Here is a 15036-nt window from a genome sequence, read left to right as displayed (position 1 = left end):
CTAATAATAGCTATTCTGACTGATTCGAAATGGTATCTCATTGTGGTTTTGATTTGCATTTCTCTAACAGTGATGTTGAACACTTTTTCATGTGTTTCTTGGTCTGCGTATTTTTTTTTTTTTTTTTTTTTTGAGAAGTGTCTGTTCATTTTCCTTTGCCCATTTTTTAAATGGAGTGTTTTATTTATATTTTTTTCTGTTTATTTGTTTAAGTTTCTTATAAATTCTGAATATGAGACCATTGTTGGCTGTTTACTCAACCTACACAATGGGAGAAAGTATTAGCAAACTATGCTACTCTATTGATAGTTTATTTTATTGTGCAGAATTACATTCCACTTGCTGATTTTCGTTTTTGTTGCAATTGCTTTTAACGTCTTCATCATGAAATCTTTGCCAAGGTCAATGTTCAGAATGGTATTTCCTAGATTTTCTAATAAAGATTTTATAATTTAGGTTTCATATTTAAGTCTTTAATCTATCCTGAGTTGTGTGTTTTGTACATAGTGAAAGAAGAGGTCCAGTTTCAATCTTCTGCATATGGCTAGCCAGTTATCACCGCATCATTTATTAGATAGGCAGTCCCTTCCCTATTGCTTGTGATTCTCAACTTTGTCAAAGATATGATAGTTGTAGATGTGCAACTTTATTTCTCAGCTCCCTAACCTGTTCCATTGGTCTATGAATCTGCTTTTCTACCAATACCACGTGATTTTGGTTTAGTAACTGTAAGCTTGTAGTATAGTTTGAATTTGGGAAGTGTGATGTCTCCAGCTTTGTTTTTTTTAATTAGGATTGCCTTGGGTTTTTGAACTCTTTTTTTATTTCATATGAATTTTAGAATAGTATTTTTTTCTAATTCTGTGAAAACTGACATTAGTAGTTTGATTGGAATAGCACTGAATTGCTAAATTGTTTAGGACACTATGGTGATTTTCACAATATTGATTCTTTCTCTCCATGAGCATGGAATATTTTTCTATTTGTGTCATCTCATTTTTTTCAGCACTGTTTTGTAATTTTCATTGTAAAGATCTTTTACCTTCTTGGTTTGCTGTATTGCTAGGTATCTCATCCTTTTTGTGGCTCTTGTGAATGAAATTGTGTATTGATTTGGCTCTCAGTTAGAATGTTATTGGTGAATAGAAATATTACTGATTATTTGTACGTTGACTTTGTGTCCTGAAACTTTACTAAAGTAATTGGTGAATTCTAGGAGCCATTGGGCAGAGACTATGAGGATTTTTAGGTATGGAATAATATCATGTGCAAAGAGATATAAGTCAACTTCCTCTCTTCTTATTTGGGCACCTTTTATTTCTTTCTTTTGTCTGATTGCTCTGGCTTGGACTTCTGGGACCATGTTGAATAGGGGTGGTGAGAGGGGGCATCTGTGTCTTCTTCTAGCTGTTAATGGTAATGCTTCCAACTTTTGCCTGTTCAGGATAATGCTGGCTGTGGGTTTGTCATAGATGACTTTTAATATTTTGAAGTATGTTTCCTCAATGCTTAGTTTGTTAAAAGTTTCTAACAACAAGGGATGTTGATTTTTTTTCTAGAGTGTGTTCTACATCTATTGAGATAATCATGTGGTTTTGCCTTTAATTTTGTTTATGTGATGAATCAAATTTATTAATTTGCATATGTTGAAGCACTCTTACTTCCCAGGAATAAAGTCTATGTGATTATGGTGAATTAACTTTTTGATGTGCTGCTGGATTTGACTAGATAGTATTTTGTTGAGAATTTTTGTGTCTATGTTTATCAGGGATATTAGCGTGACATTTTTTGTTTTTTCATTGTATATCTGCCGGGTTTTGAAATCAGAATGATGCTGGTCCCTCCCCTCTGATATACTTTTAAATATTTTCATTAGGGTTGGTACCATCTCTTCTTAATATGTCTGGGAGATTTCAGCTGTGCGTCCATCTGGTCGAGGACTTTTTCTGGGTGATAGGATATTTGTTACTAATTTAATTTCTGAACTTGCTTTTGGTTTGTTCAGGTATTCAATTTCTTCCTGGTTCAATATTAGGAAGCTGTAAGTTTCCAGAAATTTGTTCGTTTCTTCTAGGCTTTCTAATTTATGTACTTAGAAGTGTTTGTAATTTTCACTAAGGGTTCTTTGTATTTCTGTGAGGTTGATGGGAATGCCTCTGTTGTCATTTCTGATTGTGTTTATTTAAAATTTATTTGTATTAGTCTAGCTAGTGATTTATCAATCTTATTTATTCTTCAAAAAAAAAACAAACTTTGTTTTTTAAACCTTTTTAATGTTTTTTAAATGTATTTTTGGGTCTTAATTCCATTCCGTTCCACTCTGATTTTGGTTATTTCTTTTATTCTGGTAGCTTCCAGGTTGGTTGATCTTGATTAACTAGTTTCTGTAGGTGTGCTGTTAGCTTGTTTAATTAAGTTGTTCCTGATGTTTTGATGTCAACATTTAGTGGGCTATAAACTTTCCTCTAAGTACTGTTTTAGCTGTATCCCAGAGACTCCGAGTATTGCTTTAACTGTGTGTGAGAGATCCTGGTATGTTGTATCTTTGTTTTCATTACTTTCAAAGAATTTACTGATTTCTGCTTTAATTTCACTCTTTATCCAAAAGTCATCCAGGATTAGATTGCTTAATTTACATGTAATTGTATGGTTTTATGAGATATTTTTGTATTGAGTTCTTCTATTTTATAGTGCTATGGTCCAAGAGTGTGGTTGGTATAATTTTGGTTATTTTTGAATTTGTTGAGAAATATTTTATGACTGAAAATGTGTTCAATCTTAGAGTATGCACCATGTGTATATGAGAAAAATGTATACTCTGCTATTGTCAGGCAGAGCGTTTTGTGGATGTCAACTAGGTCCATTCAGTCATTTGTCAACTTTAGCTCCCAAATGTCTTTGTTAGTTTTGTGCCCTGTTGATCTGTGTAACACTGTCAGTTGAGTGTTGAAGTTGCCCACAATTATTTTGTGGTTATCTAGGTCTTTTTGCAAGTCTCTAAGAACATGTTTTATGGTTCTGAGTGCAACAGTTTTGGGAGTATACATATTTAGGATAGTTAAGTCTTCTTGTTGAATTGAACACTCTATCATTATGTAATGCCTTTCTTTGTTCTTTTTCATCACTTTTAGTTTGAAGTCTGCTTTGTCTGAAATAAGACTAGCAACCACTGCTCTATTTTGTTTTCCATTTGCTTGATAGATTTTTCTTTATCCCTTTACTTTGATCCTATGTGTGCCATTGCATGTGAGATGGATCTCTCAAAGACAACATACAGATGGGTCTTGCTTCTTTATTCAACTTGTCACTCCATGACTTATAGATGGAGACATGACCCTGTCTCAAAAAAACAAAACAAACAAACAAACAAAAAAGATTGGATTTTTTTTTCTTTTAAAATGCTGAATAGAGTCAGCTAGTCAACTGAGGCTTGTAAAGTTTCTGCTGAAAGCCTAATGGGGTTCCTTTTGCATGCGATGTGCCCCTTTTTTCTAGCTGCCTGTAATATTTTTTATTTCAGATTGACCTTGGAGAATCTGACGACTATGTGCCTTGAGGAAGGTCATCTCACGTAGTATGTTACTGGGGTTCTCTGAATTTCCTGAATTTGCATGTTGACGTCTCCAGCAAGGTTGGGAAAATTTTAATGAACAAGGTCTTCAAATATGTATTCCAGGTTGCTTGCTCTCTCTCACTCCTGCTGGGATGCTGATAAATCATAGGTGTAGACTCTTTACATAATCCCATATTTCTCAGAAGTTTCATTTATTATTACTTTTTATTTTCTTTATTGTTGTCTGATTGGGTTGATTAGAAGAACTGGTCTTTGAGCTCTGAGATCCTTTCATCATGCTGGTCTATGTTGCTGTTAATACTTCCAATTATATTATACAATTTTTGTAGTGACTTTTTCAGCTCTAGAAGGTTAGCTTGGTTCTTTCTTAAAATGGCTATTTCATCTTTCATTTTGTTTTTTTATTTTATTGGATTCCTTAGATTCCTTGGATTGTGTTTCTTCTTTCATCTGAACCTCAGTGATCTTTGTTGCCATCCAGATTCCGAATTTTATGTCCGTCATTTCATCCATTTCTGTTTGGTTTTAAGAGTCATTGCTGGGCAGCTAGTGTAATCATTTGGTGGGAAGAAGACCCTCTGGCTTTTGGTGCTACCAGAGTTCTTGTGTTGTTTTTTCCTCATCTGCACGTGCTGCATTCTTCTAATCTTTGAAGCTGCTGCCCTTGGATGGAGATTTTTACTTATATAATATTTGATTCCCTTGAGGATCTAACTGTGATATAAAATGGCTCTAGTTAATTGACTTTGTTTCTGAATTTCAAAGGAGCATGGCTCAGTTCAGCACTCCTGTGCCTAGTGCTCTAACTGTAGGGTCTGGAGCCAGGCCCATGGGTTTTTGCTTTGGCCCCTAAAGGTTAAGAACCTGGTGCCCTAGAGGGATCAAGGTATTCTCAGTCTATTGGCAACAACTCTTTAATGAGAGGTGCTCGCAAAAACATTTAGTGGGTAGGGAGTGGTGGCGGGAGTCCTGCATGCATGCCAGCAGTAGGTTCCATGTGTGTGCATTGCAAAAGCACTGAGGGGAGACTGTGGGTGAGTGCATGATGGTGAAGCACCAGAGAGGCTGTGGGCAAGTGAGTGTCAGTAGGGGAAGATTACAAGTGGGTACTGCCGGCAGGAACTCACCCACAGAAGCTCTCTGACTGTTAGGCAGTGTCAGGTAGTGAAAGAGTTATGACAATTGTTGCTGGCAAGTGCCTTGACTTGGCTGCTGAGACCACACCGCAAGCAAGTGCAGGTAGGCATGGGCCCTGGAATAAGGTGGCAAATTGGAGAGTGCTCAGATCAGACTGGCCTAGTCCCTTGGGCAAGATAGCTCTGCTTGATCTAGGTCCAGCAGCTGACAAAGACTAAAGCTACCTAGAGGGGCATGGCAAGCCTTGAGGCATGGGCAGCTATGGCCATTCTCCACTGCAGCTGTTCCTATGACAAACTCTCTGGGCTGCATGCAGGCTGAATTTCTGTCTCTGCCAACTCTCTGTGCAGTTCCCCCTAACAGGTCAAATGTCCATGGGAGTTATGAGGTCCCCCATAACTAGGATTCCAGAAGTCCATTGAGAGAGTGGGCCACTCCACATCTGTTTCACTGACCCCTTTCCCAGAGCCACCTGGGGCTAGGAACAAGTCCTGGTGCTTGGCAACCCTGTGCAGGGTTCTCAGGTTTCTCCCCTTTCAGCCAGGGATCTGAGTCCCTTCTTTCCAAATATTTGTTCAGCATGCCGATCTATATGATGGTCTGGTCTCTCTTGGTGGGACAAGCTTTTCCTGGCTGCATTTAGTAAGCCATCTTGGCTTCCTCCTCTGAAGTAAGAGTATTTATATTTGAGAAAAAATGTAAGTTTAGTAGTATTTCAGGAAATTTTTCAGATATGGATTTAAGGGAAAGAATGAGACAAAGTCTGTAAAGAATCTTCCCAGAGCATGTGTGAATTAAGATAAAACTAAAACACTTGTAGTTTTATTATAAGTATATGAGATCCCTCTTGTGTCTATCCTGTCTTTATTAGATAAGCATATTGAATATAACATAATACAACTTTATTGAATTATAACATATTGATGACATAAACACTATGATGCCTTGATGAATTATTTCATATTGCCAAACTTAGTATTAATACCAAAGTTCATCTAGAACCTAGTGTTCAATGCTGTACTTTAAGTAGTCTTTCAAGGCACATTTTAAAGGGCTTTAGTATTTTTTAAAAAATTTGTATTATTAAGGCTATGCTTCTGCATCAGGAATATTGACATTGTGTGAGTCTACTAATACTAACACCTTCCACTTATATGTAATCTATATTTCACTAATGTAGCCTATATTATCTTCTGGCAACAATCATACTTTGAAGCCCATAAATGATTTGCTCCATTTATCCTGCCTCAATCATCTGAACATTTCTCATTCTCATTTCTTTTCCTTTCTCACCTTGTCTCCTTTTCTCATTTTGCCTTTCATTTGTCTGCCTATTTTCCCAAAGAACTATGTTTAAGCAGAAGGTTATGCTTCATGGGCAACATATAGGAATTTCTATCAGCAGACACAGATTATACATTAGCCTTGTCAGTTCTAATCACATTGACACTTACTGTCAACTGCAGTGCAGTTACCATAGTTTAGTTTGGGTCAGTTCAAGTACAAATCCTGACAATAGTGTGAATATTGGTTTATGAAATAAGTCGTGAAGTACATACCTCTTAATATGTGATGGGGAAAATCTTTGAAAGTTAACGATAACCTCAAGGAAAAATTTTCTCTGGATATGTTACTTAACTATACAAATTCAGATGTGAGTAAATGTAAGTATTTAGATTTTCATTTTAAATTAAGTGGTCTGGATTCATTACGATTATTGTCTTATCTATCAATGCCTGGTTTCCAAACTAGCTTTATTATGTCTAACTATTATAATCATCTTCATAATACATTCTATCACAACACTCAAGTACTATGTTTAGTTAGCTGGCAAAAGAATCATGTAGCATGTTGAGAAACTAATGGCTTTATTGTGTTATTAATAAATTATTTTAAAATATTTGTATTAATGTTTATAATTTTATGTACAATTTAAAGTAATATATTCATATAGGTTAAAAATTGAATGTAGATACAATTCACTTCAACAAAGAATAATGTGTGGAACTATAATTTATATTTTTGTTGAAATAAGGGATAGTTCATTACTTTCAGATAAATAAAGTGTCCTATGTTTTATTACAGATTATATTAGTGTCTCGCTAAGGTTTTGAGTAAACCACCAGAGCTTATTTTCTTCCAATTCCTATAGCAATAATATGAAGTAGAGCAGAGGATCTTTAATTTTTTTTTTTTTAAGTAAAGGTTTATTACTTTAATTGTAAGCAAATTTTAAAAAGCAACAACACTTGTACCACACAGATAAGTCACCCCACATATTTAATTCTGTTAAGCTGTTTTTTCTTTTGCTCTTTAATTTTAATCTTTTGTTCGCATAGTCAAGCACTGTTTCCACTTCTTTTTCATCTAAAATATGTCTATTATTGGCTTATATTTGGAAAAAATTGAATGTGTGTGAAAACGTGAGAAAAAGAAAATGCCCATAAGAGTCAAAATCTGCTATGCTGACTTTTTTACTCTAGTATCTAAAATATGAGCATTGGCTTTTCTGTGAATTAAAGTAGGCAAAACATTTAAAACTATAATAAATTTATCACCTAACTTCCGATTAGTATCTCTACAATTACTGATGTGTAGTATATCACGTTCTTTTTGCTTTTGCTTATAAGTTCAATTAAGGCAATGGTCGTTTCCGGAGGCTCTAAGGATGAATATGATCCCAAGCTTATTCAATTGGTGGGATTCAGTTTCTTTCATTTATGGTAATGAGGAACCCATTTACCTTCCATCTGTCAACAAAGGGTTGGTCTTTGCTTCTTAATGATGCCCATATTCTTTGTCTTCTTTTCTATGTGTCCTTCTTTCCTTTAACGATGATGGGGAATCTCTCTCATGCTTCAAATTTCTCCCTTTCTGTTAGATCATTGTGACTGACTGACATGCCTTCTTTTATGCTTTTACGAGCTCCTGTGACTAGCCTGGGCTACCTGGGCATGCTAGGGTAATTTTTCTAACTTAAGGTTAATAATTAGTTACCTTAAATACATCTTCAAGTCACTTCACAGCAGATGTAATGTTTGAGTAAACAGGATGGAGGAATCTAGGGTAAACATCATCAGAATTAAACAGTCAATAATGAATAAATTAGTGGATAACATACAGATTAGCTAAATTATAGGATAATATTGATCAAAGGCTTTTCATTATTGGAAAATCTTTATTTGACATGTGAAAATCACAATAACATTTTTAGAAAAGGGAGAATACACAACTGTGTAATTGATGTGAGCATATCAATTTATCTATATGTTAGAGAGCTAATGATAGCTCTATCTACTTGCTCATTTTTTGCTTCTTGGCTTTTCTGAATTTCCTTAAATGTCCACAATGTGCATTTATTAATTTTACAACAACAAAAATACATGTACAACTTTCACTTTGACCATGATGCAATAATTGGAATTATACTTAACTTCTCATGATAAGCAATTGTAAAACTGAAACAATATATTAAGAAACACTTACTAGACACTGGACAACATATAGTAGAGATCTAGATACCTAATTTAAGGTAAATATTTTATATCAGTCTTATAATCAAACTGATTCATGTCTGGAGACACATTAAAGATAGTAGAACTAAAAAGGGGAATACAAGCAGAGCAACCAAGTTTGCGGTAACCAAAAACAGATTTTTCAGAGTAAGGAAATTACAGTTTACAGGGTGGGGTGTCAAACAAGAGAGCCATGCAGAAAAACTGGAAAATCAGCACCGATTCCCTTTGAGACTCTTACGGAACACTGAGCAACACATTCATAGAATAAAACTAAATAAATGTAAGCAAAAAATGATGATAGAGATGTAGGCTCAATAAATCCAAGAGCTCATGCAAGGCTAGAAGAGGATTGAGTTCCAACCAGCAATTGTGGACACCTAGAGCATTTACTTGTGACCTCACAGGATCAGAGATTACTAGAAAGCTAAAGTATTATCCTTAGAGCAGAGGCTACTCTAACTGACTGGTGTTATTAATAATTTGCTAGGTTGGTCATAAAGAAACAGCACAAACTAGGTGACTTAAAAAACAGAACATCTGTTTTCTCACAGTGGTTAAGATTGGAAGTTCAAAATCAAGGTGTCAGTAGATCTGGTTACTTCTGAGGCTTCTCTCCGTGGCTTACAGATGGTTACTTTAGTGCTATGACTGCAGATGATATTTTGCCAATTCATGAGCAACCTCAGTTTCTCTCTGGTGTCCAAATTTCCTCTTTTTACAAGGACACCAGTCAGATTGGACTAGGGCTTACCTCGATGGCCTCTTTTAATTTAGTTATGTCTTTAAAAGCTCTTCTCTAAAAAAATACATCCTGAGGAACTGGATGGTTAGGGCTTCAGCATACAAATATGAAGGAGACAAAATTGAGCTCATAACATCCTCCTACAAACAACTCCTGAGACCATAAAATTAATCTTGGAAAAACTAAAATGGCTGATGGAAGGAACTCTATTACTGTTTAAAGAGGACAGTAAGCTTCAGCAACAGGCAATGTAACACTCCCAGTGTTTAACATCCGATTAGAAAATACCAGCTATGTGCAAAAGTAGGAAATATGACTTAAGGAGATAAATCACTTCCGAGGGACAGACAGAGCAACAGCCATGGTAATGGAGTGATTAGATAAGTACTTTAAAGCAACTCTAAAATATGACTGAGGGCTTAGAGAACAAAATAAATATGAGTCAATAAACATGAGATAAGACAAAGAACCAAATAAAAGACAAAGAACCAAATAAAACTTTTAGGGATTAAAACATGCAGTATATGAAGTGAAAAGTTCACTGAATGTGAATAATAGCAAATTAGGCACTGACAAAGGAGAAATTGGAAATTAACGACATAGTAACACAAACTATTTAAAATGAAACACTGAGGGAATAAAAGACTAAAGTAAGAACAGTGTTCTAGTGTAACAACTGTTGAGTAATATAAAATAATCTATCATACACTGGAATCTCAGATTATGAGATACTTGGAATAATATCCACTTGTCACACAAACACACTTGATTCTCAGATTGAGAGTGGAGGAATAGAAAAAAAAAAATTGAAGAGTAGAGGCTCCAAATTTTCCAAATTTTATGAAAACTAAACCTACACAGTCAAAAGGTCAATAAAAGCAAAAAAAAAAAAAAAAAAAAAAAAAAAAAAAAAAAAAAAAAAAAAAAAGTGAAACCACAAAAGGATATATAATCAAATTTATGAAAAGCAATGATAAAGAATCCTAAGACCAGTGTATTAGTCCATCTTCATTCTGCTGATAAAGACATACCCAAGACTGGGCAATTTACAAAAGAAAGATTTTATTAGACTTACAGTTCCACATGACTGGGGAAGCCTCACAGTCATAGGAGAAGTCAAGGAGGAGCAAGTCACATCTTACATGGATGGCAGCAGGCAAGAAAAAAAAAAAAGAAAAGAAAAAAGAAAAGCTTGTGCAGGAAAACTCTCCCTTATAATAACCATTAGCCATTAGTTCTTGTGAGATTTACTCACTATCATGAAAACAGCAGGGGAAAGACCTGCCCCCATGATTCAATTATCTCCAACCCCAAAGTCTCAGCAACTTTCAGCATTAACTCAAAAATCCACAGTCTAAAGTTTCACCTGAGACAAGGTAAGTCCCTTCTGCCTATGAACCTGTAAAATCAAAAGCAAATTATTTACTTCCCAGATACAGTGGGGGTACAGGAATTTCATAAATACAGCCATTGTAAATTGGAGACATTGGCCAAAACAAAGGGTTTACCAGTTCCATGAAACTCTGAAATCCAGTGGTGCAGTCAAATCTTAAAATTCCAAAATAATCTCCTTTGACTCCATGTTTCACATCCAGGTCACACTGATACAAGAGTTGGATACCCATGGTCTTGGGCAACTTCACCCAAGTTGTAAGGTACAGCCCACTTCCTGGCTGCTTTCGCAGCCTGGCATTGAGTGTTTGTGGCTTTTCCAGGCACACAGTGCAAGCTGTCAGTGGATCAACCATTATGGGGTCTGGAGGACGGTGGCCCTCTTCTAACGGCTCCACCAGGTGGTGTCCCAGTAGGGACTCTGTATGGAGTCTCTGACCCCACATTTCCCTTTCACACTGCCCTAGCAGAGGTTCTCCATGGGGGCTCTTCCCCTGCAGCAAACTTTGGCCTGGGCATCCAGGCATTTCCACACATTTTCTGAAATCTAAGCGATGTTTGCCAAACCTCAGTTCTTGACTTATGTTTACTTGCAGGCTCAACACCACGTGGAAGCTGCCAGGGCTTGGGGCTTCTATCCTCTGAAGCAACAGTCCGAGCTGCAAAATTTTCTGAAACATTTAAAACTTTTAAGGGAATACAGCACATGAGGGAGACTATTATTATGACTATCAGGAGGATAATACCAAGAGTTTGGTGTATGTTCCTTAGCCAGGGTCCCATGAAACAAACAAATTAAAATAAAATACATCAAAGAATGAGTTAAAGAGTCTACTCTCTGTAACAAAACAGTCTGTTTGTTAATTTCCTACAACCTAATCTCTATAATAACTGATGTATTTCTTCAAGGGCAACAAGAAGTGCCAGCAGCTGCACAGATATATCTCTCTTTAGGCAGTAACTAGAGTAATTCTATTATTTAGCATAACTTTCACAAGAGAATTTAAAGTCTGCTATGTGACCATAGCCTTTACAGGAGAATCTGGTATAAAGCCTATCATGAAGGATAAATTTCTAATCATTGCCTCATTTACTCCAAACCATGAAAAAATAGACCAAAAAAAGATGCCTATATAGAAGAGTGAAGACTTCCTGGCAATGCTCTCTTTAATGCATGATTTAGGTTAAGAGGAGTGGACCCCAATGTTCTATTTCTGACCAATTATGAGGCAACAAATTTATCAGTAAAATTTCTCACCTACTTTAGGCCTTCATTTAACATCTCTCAAGGCATGGGTTTGTTCATGTATAAGGTTATGTACAAAATCTTTCACAAACTAAAGTACCCCATGAGTGCACACAACAGATCCACCTTTTACTTCCATTGTTCATAGAGGCATAGACAAGGAAACAAAAACTGAAAGATTAAGAGCCTCACGACAGCAGAGAAATCTCGATCCACAACCTTGAGAGAAAGCTGTCCACATCACGGATGTCATCTTCTTCTGGGGAGAATCTTCCATGGTTAGCTTTACTTTAAGATTTCCTTTGGGTGTGCATTCCAAGAGTATGGAGGGACCCTGCTGAACTGTGAGATTATGAACTCAAAATTCAAGGTCCTGAAGCTTTGCTTAAGTTTAGATGGCAAGTGAAGTCTATCTCAGATGTTCTCAGGAAATCAAATTTCAGGTTTAAGATTGTGAAGGAGTTGATTGTCCTCAGCAGTGGACCATGAAAAGTTTTCTTTACCTGGTGAAAATACATTTTGGCATAATGACTGACTGTTATGACATCAGCCTTCTTGCACAGGAAAGCTTTTATACACTCACAAAACATGCATTGAAAATTATAATTGAATGAAATCTCTATAAATGTTTAAATGGCCCATCAGGTAGCAAAGATGTACCTGACATTTTGATCATCTTCCCAGGAATATGGGTTTGACAAACTAAACAGTGGCCATAAAAACTATTTTAGCAATTTAGAACAGTCACAACACCAATATCGATCGATCTATCTATCTATCTATCTATCTATCTATCTATCTATCTATTATCTATCTATCTATCTATCTATCTATCTATCTATCTATCTATCTTTAATGTGGATACTTTTCTCACTTCCATGATGAATCATGGAATTCAGAACTTTTAATAATAAAAGCTTTAAGGACTCAGAAAAAATAAGCAACCATCTAAGTTCTCCATGAATCCAGGAATTCAGAACTTTTAATAATAAAAGCTTTAAGGACTCAGAAAAAATAAGCAACCATCTAAGTTCTCCATGAATCCATGTTTAACATTGGACTTATATCCTATTAAATGCCAGTTGTTTCTCTAATTTAGGTGCATAGTACTGATAACTAAATGTTTTTTTTTTTTTTTTTGAGACAGAGTCTTGCTCTGCTGCCCAGGCTGGAGTGCAGTGGCGGGATCTCAGCTCACTGCAAGCCCCGCCTCCCGGGTTCACGCCATTCTCCTGTCTCAGCCTCCCCAGTAGCTGGGACTACAGGCGCCCGCCTCGTCGCCCGGCTAGTTTTTTTGTATTTTCTATTAGAGACGGGGTTTCATCATAATCCCAGCACTTTGGGAGGCCGAGACGGGTGGATCATGAGGTCAGGAGATCGAGACTAAACGGTTATTATAGATTATTTGATTGGAACCATGGAGTTCATTCAAATTGTCTATCTAAGCAATTTTAGTACTGGCTGATTTATCATAAAAATCTGGCAAGTGTTTTCGTGGTGTTTAAATAATTTTTATTCTGGTTGAATTAGCAATTTTATAAATCAGTATCTTACTTCAAGTTCTGAAAATTCTTACGCTGTCCAAATGATAAGGTCTTAAATTACCAGAAACCTGTATTAAAGCATGCTTACCAGGGTGCTTTCTATCCTTTCATGAACCTCCTTAAAAACACCATAGTCTAGGACTTTGTGTGCTTTAGAACTTACCAGAAACTGCACCAAAATTATGCAATTAACTGTGAAAATGACTTTAAATGGTAATAAAGACACAATTGACAAGGAAATTTTATCATTTTTCTGTGGCCTACAATAACAATATTAAAACCATAATTATGACTGATAGCATATACCCAGATGTATTAGAAATTTAGAAATTTCATACAATTTTGGAACATACATTAATAACCTATTTATTAAAATGTAACTTGAAGAAGGTTAAGCATCATGTCTTATTTGAAAATGCTTCCCATATAATTTGACATGTCAAATAATTCTATTTGTCTCTCTTTTGGATGCTTCCGGGTCCCTGTGTAGCATCCCAAAGTTAGAGGTCAAGAAAGACTTAATTTTGAAGCTGAAATTTGACTTTTGGAAGCCTGTTAAATATGTCAAAGGTTTAAAACATTTGATCAAAATAGGATCACAGGTTGCCGTAAAATAGTAGTCATTTATTTAGCTAAAGTGATCATTAAAATATTGTTAAAACAAAACAAACAAACAAAAAAACCTATATTCTTTGATAGAGGAGACTCAGTCTTCCAGTCAAAGGAGCCAAGGCAGAATGATACAGTAATCCATCCTTTCTTCCTTCCTGTCTTTTTTTCCCCTTCTTGCAGTTTACTCACAAGGTGAATGCAAATGTTTTACTGTATCTTATTAATGCTAAACAAAACTTTTTTCAAAAGAAAATCAAATTCTACTTTTGCATTACTGTGTTATTTTACTAAAGATAATTTTAATAAAACCTCATAAATAAATTTATCAAGTCTGCCATAGTTTAACCACGCAAGATTTCCATAAACCGTTCATTTACATTTTCCCCTGGCTTTCTGTATTCATCTTGTTATGTTTATATTTTATTCCTTCAGTTTGAAAACTTTAAGTAACTATAAAGCAGACAAAATGTTTTTAACATATATTTTTATGCCTTTATAACTTTCCTCATCAAAATGATGTCTTGCTTTTGTTTATACACTCTGTATACAGAATTATTTTATATTTTGTAGCTTTAATCATATATATCAACTACATTTTTACCTCTTAGTTATCCTAATTTCTAGTGAAAACCCCTAGAAATTTATATTGAACTATTTTATATCAGTATTTGTAGATAAAAACTATTTTTTTTTTTTTTTTTTGAGATGGAGTCTTGCTCTGCCACCCAGGCTGGAGTGCAGTGGCAGGATCTCAGCTCACTGCAAGCTCCGCCTCCTGGGTTTACACCATTCTCCTGCCTCAGCCTCCCTAGTAGCTGGGACTACAGGCACCCGCCACGTTGCCTGGCTAGTTTTTTGTATTTTTTAGTAGAGACGGGGTTTCACCGTGTTAGCCAGGATGGTCTCGATCTCCTGACCTCGTGATCTGCCCATCTCGGCCTCCCAAAGTGCTGGGATTACAGGCTTGAGCCACCACGCCCGGCCATAAAAACTATTTTATCAGTTTTTACAAAGATGGTTTTTCAAAGTATTTTTAACAGATATAAATATATTTAGCTTTTCCATTCTATATGAAAGTAACATGTTAAGGTATATAGACTTAAACACATTTAACAGTTAATTTTTCAGTGTTCTAACTTACAAATGACTAAAACATTTTATTATTATCCATTATTTAATTTGACATAACATATAACATAACATAACATAACATAACATAACATAACATAACATAGTTTCAAGATTTTAAATTACTGAAAATATTTTTTACA

This window comes from Piliocolobus tephrosceles, chromosome 3 (genome assembly GCF_002776525.5).
Source record: "Piliocolobus tephrosceles isolate RC106 chromosome 3, ASM277652v3, whole genome shotgun sequence".
Classification (NCBI taxonomy): domain Eukaryota; kingdom Metazoa; phylum Chordata; class Mammalia; order Primates; family Cercopithecidae; genus Piliocolobus; species Piliocolobus tephrosceles.
This window is presented reverse-complemented; position numbering follows the sequence as displayed.